The 6,211-nt window shown below is 47.4% G+C and overlaps 1 long non-coding RNA gene across 1 annotated transcript; it reads right to left on the minus strand.

Annotated features, from left to right (window-relative positions):
- Window positions 1–402: 402 nt before the first annotated feature.
- LOC107716134 (uncharacterized) lies at window positions 403–6,211 on the minus strand. Its single transcript, XR_001637165.1, has 3 exons — window positions 6,179–6,211; window positions 4,931–4,937; window positions 403–455 (listed from the first exon to the last, which is right to left on the minus strand). It is a non-coding gene; the product is annotated as an uncharacterized LOC107716134 (long non-coding RNA).

Raw genomic sequence — 6,211 nt, forward strand, 5'->3', positions numbered from 1 at the left:
TGGCCACTTGGTGGCGCTGTAAGGGGAAGAAGAAAGATAAAGGAAATGAAAAAGGACAACCGAACATACATGAAAACACCTGAAACGCTTGGGGATGGTAGTACCCACCCCCGTCTGCAACGTCACCGAGCCTCGCGCTGATCGGCCTGAAGGTGGCTCTGCAGCGACGGAAAGTACGGCATCGCTCATAACCCCCAAATGGTTTGTCGCAGAGCCACGTGCCTGATGTCATCAGAATCCTTGGCTCGAGCCAAATGGAAGAAGAGCATGAGAGAAGAGATCTCAATAAACGGCAGCTACTGCATCTGCGAGAAAATCCCGCCATGAGAGCCGAAAGAGGATCCTCATTGGTTGTTCTGCTATTTATCACAACAAGCAACTAAAGCACACCGCTTCTGGAGACACTGCAACACCAGGCCGATGCGTGGAGTGGACGGAGCAAGCCCCGGCTCCAGCTCCGTTATTCAAAAATCCATTTAATATGAAGTCCCCGGATAGGGGACGTATCAGATATTAAACTGATAAGAACAGATTTTTTTTTTATTTTTTTTATTTTTTTTAACAGATTTCCTTTTTATTTATCTTCAATGTACACTGAACATCCATAGACAAAACAACACTTTCAATGAAAACTATCCATCTGCATGAAATACCACAGTAACAAACTATTTTAATGAACTGTACCAAATAACTCTTATGGTTAAACAATGACAACATATGAAAACAAAGCACACAGTTCCATAACTTCCATAAAAAAATAAAAATAAAAAAAATAAAAACTTTCCCTTACCCCACTCCAACTCTCGGCAACCCCCCCCCATACTTTCTTTGTTTTCCCTTCCCCAAAACAGCACTTAAAGGCTCTTACCTCAGCTGCTATTTTACTCAACAGTAGCAAAAACAGAGTTTTTGATGCCAAACCAGGCATTTGCCTTCTTAAACAATTTGTTCTCCATTCCCACAGTACATGTTTCCCTTCTGAAACCACCACCCAAATTACTCTTCTACCTTCCTTTACAAATCCTTCCAGCCCTTCCCCATACAGTACTAGGTTCTTTGTGATTTTCGGGCCTCCCCACCTCTCCCACCATGTAGTCACTAACTTCCAGAATGTAACTGCCCCTGGACAGGACCAAAAGGTATGCTCTACTGTTTCCTCCTGGCCACAGCCAACTGGGCACTTTGGTGACTTCCCTGAGCCATGCCTGTATAGCCGCTCTCTCACAGGCAACCGACCCAGCGCTGCCAACCAGTTTAAATCTTTACAAAACCCTGCCAAATAAGTAGGCTGCAACATGGCCCAACCCACTCTATATGGCGGCACAACTTTCTCTGCCCTCACCACTAGGTTCGTCCCTCAATCTACTGTACAGCTGCCTATGCTGAAGGATCAAACATTGCTCCAAACACCATGATTTCCCCACTACGAAATCTGCCACCCTCTGATAGTAAGCCGGCCTATTTGCTGACCATGGCATTGTTCCCCTCCATGAACTAATAGATCTCAATGGAAAAGCCAACCAAAACTGGGCCAAAAGCCTTGCTTTGTGCACTGCCTCCTGAGTTGCTAATCGGGCAGAAGAAGAAAAGAAAATCGCATCCATTTTTAAGGGGATACAAGGAACTCCCCTCCCTCCCTTCTTCACATGGCAGTACATCTGTGTCCTCGACACCATTTCAGTACCATTCTTCCAAAGGAAAGAAAAAACCAGCTTCTCCAACTTCCTACCATACCAAGAAGGTACCGGAAAAACATATGCCAAATAATTCAAACTTGGAAGAAGGTCTGCCCTCACCACTTCCAGCCTACCCCACATTGATAGCCCCCTTAATTTCCACCTAATGGCCCAACCCACTCTATATGGCGGCACAACTTTCTCTGCCCTCACCACTAGGTTCGTCCCTCAATCTACTGTACAGCTGCCTATGCTGAAGGATCAAACATTGCTCCAAACACCATGATTTCCCCACTACGAAATCTGCCACCCTCTGATAGTAAGCCGGCCTATTTGCTGACCATGGCATTGTTCCCCTCCATGAACTAATAGATCTCAATGGAAAAGCCAACCAAAACTGGGCCAAAAGCCTTGCTTTGTGCACTGCCTCCTGAGTTGCTAATCGGGCAGAAGAAGAAAAGAAAATCGCATCCATTTTTAAGGGGATACAAGGAACTCCCCTCCCTCCATCCTTCACATGGCAGTACATCTGTGTCCTCGACACCATTTCAGTACCATTCTTCCAAAGGAAAGAAAAAACCAGCTTCTCCAACTTCCTACCATACCAAGAAGGTACCGGAAAAACATATGCCAAATAATTCAAACTTGGAAGAAGGTCTGCCCTCACCACTTCCAGCCTACCCCACATTGATAGCCCCCTTAATTTCCACCTAGCCACCCTTGCTTGCACTGCTTTGATCCTAGCCTCCCAGTTCTCCTGAGCGCTATTCTTTCTGAAAAATCTAATTCCTAGGATCTTCAACCCTTCTGCACAAAAGTTATAACCACCTGGCACTACTGTTCTGTGTGCCCACTGGCCTGCAAACATAGCTGAAGACTTACCCACGTTTACACGTGCACCCGAGGCCTCGCAAAAGCCTTTAAGGATTTTGCTTGCTGCCTCAAAATCCTTATCTGAGGTCAGGAACAATGTCATATCATCTGCATATGCAGTCACCTTTGCACACGTACCCCTGCCTCCAGGTAAATGCATGCCCGTCAACGAATCAGCCGCCCTCAATGCTGCCATCAGGGGCTCTAGAGACAGAACATAAAGCAGTGGCGACAAAGGGCACCCCTGTCGAACCCCTCCCAACTGCTCCACCCTCCCTGAATAATATCCATTTATCCCTATCCTGCTTGAAACCTTGCTATACAGCAGCTTTACCCATGACCTGAAGACTGGGCCAAACCCCATGTGCACCAGGATGCCCATTAAAAAAGCATGACTCACCCTGTCGAAAGCTTTCTCCTGGTCCAGACTCAAAATCGCCAGGGGGAGCTGCCGCTGTTCCGCCCAGTACACAATGTCTCTGACCAACACTAGGTTTAAGCCACCTGACCTACCAGGCACTCCGCAAGTTTGGTCTGGCTGCACTCCTACCCCAATCACCTTCTTAAGTCGCTCTGTTATCACCTTGGCCAATACCTTGTAATCAGTTGTTAACAAGGTTATTGGCCTCCAGTTTGTTAGCTCTTCCTTATAGCCTTTCTTATGTATCAGTGTAACCAAGCCCGTCCTCATTGTCAATGGCAGCTCTCCTCTTTCTATACTTTCCTGATACACACAAACTAGCTCCGAACCTATCCAGGGCAAAACTGTCCTATAAAACTCTGCTGGAAGGCCGTCATACCCAGGGGCCGTGCCCCCTTTGAGTGAAGATATTGCAAAGCTTACTTCCTGCAGTGTCAAGGGGCATTCTAATGCTTCCCTCTCCTCCTCTTCCAGAGTTTTCTCTAAAGCATCCAGGTACTTGTCTGCAGAGCAACCTGTAGAACTTCTACAACTAAATAACTCCCTGTAAAAGCCCTCAGCAACTTCCAACATTCCCTCTACAGTTGTTTCCACCCCTCCATCCTTCCTTAAACCCTCTATGAAACCACGCTGTTGCCGGCCCCGAACGGTGGAAAAAAAAAACCTTGTTGGCCTTTCATCTAAAAGGCGCTTTTGTGCACCTGTCCACAACAAAAAGGACTTCGCTTCATTCCAGTAAAAATCCTTCATCACGCCCTGAAGGTACCTGGCCCTAGCCCACCCACCCGTTGTCCCCAACGCACCCTCTGCCCATAGCGATTGAAGCTCCTCCGACCACCTACCTACTTTAGCCCACCTGTACCTCGCCTTCTCTCTACCCCAACTACGACAGAAAAAGGCCACTCGTTCTTTAAAACCTTCCCACCACGCGGCATGAGTTTCAAACAGACTCTGCAGGTTTTTCCACCCAGCCACCAAATTATACAGAGCTACACAGAAGGTTCTGTCCTTTAGAAAGGAGGTGTTCAATCTCCACACTCCCCTCCCTCTCTTCATGCCACCGACCTCCGCCCACACCCCCACTAAACAGTGATCCGAGCACCACATTGGCTGCTGTGTATAATTATGTACCCTCACATGTACCGGGAAAAATAAATAATCCAGCCTGGATGCCTCCTGCTTGCTACTTCGCCATGTATAGGTAGGCTCTCGACCTCCTGCTCCCCGAAAGGAGTCTTGCAAAGAAAACCCAGCAGCCAAGAGTGCCAATTCGTTACCTGAATCATTATCAAGGGACATATTGAAATCCCCTCCCATAATTAGCAATCTGTTTGTATACAGGACTGGTGCCAGATTATCTAAAAACCCCTTCCTATCGCCCAACTTACTTGGTACGTACACATTAACAAAACGAAACGCCACCCCCCTCCACCTGGCGTCCACCACTATAATTCTTCCCGGAATCATCACGTTAGCGGACTCAATTATAAATTCCCAGGAATAAAATAAAATGCCCACCCCATCCGCTCTAACATTCCCTACTCCCCAACAGGAAGGCCCCACATCCCACCCTGCAGAAAAAACAGAAACATCTTCTTTTCCTTGTAAATGACATTCTTGTAAAAAACAAACATCAAAAGGCGATGTCTTTAAAGAAAGATAAATTGTAGTCCTCCTCTGTAACATTTTAAGTCCCCTTGCATTTAACGTTGCCACCCTTAAACAAACCATAATATTTTCTTAGCGAAAAGGAGAACTCTTCATTCACCATTCCAAAATTCACATACTCCCCTTCCCCACACTCTCCTTCCCCCTGCCACTCCCAACTGATACTTCAACCCATCCCTGCCCTTCTCCCCTTCCCCCTTCTTCTTCCTTCCCCTTTCACTCAAAATAGATTTAACCTTTCTCAAGACCCCTTTATTTTCCATTTCCCCCTTTACCCCTTCGTCCTCTGAACACTCCACCTCACTATCCATCTCACCTCTTTCTTCCCCCCAGTCTCGTATGGTTCCCCGTTCTTGAGTCTGGACTCTGCTACATTTCCGCTCCCTTTCTCCAGTCCCATCCTCGAAAGGCCTCCGTCGTCTTATGCCTTGACCCATGTCGACCTTCATCATGTCTTCTTGCTGTTGGCCCCCACTGCTTGATGGCTCCGCTACCTCCTGTTCTGTCTCCTCATAGATACCGCAAAGTACCTCTGCCACGTCTATTTCAGACCACACTTGTGAAGGCGCCATCTGATGCTCCTCTTCCTCCCCTCCTCTTCGTTCTGGCCCATCTCCATCTCTTGTTTCCTCAGCTTGCTCCCTCGAATCTTTTCTGGGGTTTACACCCGAGGGCCCCGCCTTCTGACCATCTCTTTCCTCTGACACATTCGTCAGCAGACTTTCAAAATCCGTTTGCAAATCCTGTCCTTCTTTAAAGAGGCTGGCATAAGATCTCTGCCTACTTGGGCATGCCCGGTACAAATGATCCTTTCCCCCACATAGGCTGCAGGTCTTTGGCTCTGGACAGTCTGTGGCCACGTGATCCATCGATCCACAACAACGGCACCGCTGGCCTGCACAATCTGCTTTTACGTGCCCTTGAGCCCCACACCTCCTGCAATACACTGGCTGACCCGGATAGTGAAGAAATCCTCTGTTTGATCCTATGAAAAATGATCCTGGAGGGTGCACGAGTCGCCCTGGCAATGCTGGATCTACCCGAAGTTTAACCAGGTACCTCCGTTTACCCGTCCAGATGCCAAACCGATCTTTCAGGCGCTCTCCCCCTTTCACTGACTCGCAGTATCTAGCCAGAAAAGTTAAAACATCTCCGTCCTCCACAAAAGGGTTATAGAGGTGAATTATCAAGGGCAAAAAGTCTTGTGCAAAGGCTGGATGCAGCTGGAGGCCCTTCAAACGCTGATGATCCGTCTTCTTTCCCCAAGCCTCAAAAAACGCAACACAATCTCTCAGTTGAAAAAAGGTTAGATCCATAAATCCAGCAGATGAAAAATCTTGAAGACAAAAAACTAAAGAAGCTGAAATTCCAAAGACTTCTCTTAATAGTCCAGTCACCACAAATTCACGTCCAAATCTTCTTTTCACCTCTGCATCTGCATCCACTTGGATTTGTAGTCTGACAGTGTTCTTTAGCCGCACCATCATGGTCGGCAATGCCATCTCTTCTCTCGGAGCGTCCATCTGAAAAAGATGTACACTTGATCTTAGCCAAAAGGCCGAGAAGCGATGCC

Source organism: Sinocyclocheilus rhinocerous, unplaced genomic scaffold, assembly GCF_001515625.1.
Source record: "Sinocyclocheilus rhinocerous isolate Xijiao unplaced genomic scaffold, SAMN03320098_v1.1 scaffold15908, whole genome shotgun sequence".
Classification (NCBI taxonomy): domain Eukaryota; kingdom Metazoa; phylum Chordata; class Actinopteri; order Cypriniformes; family Cyprinidae; genus Sinocyclocheilus; species Sinocyclocheilus rhinocerous.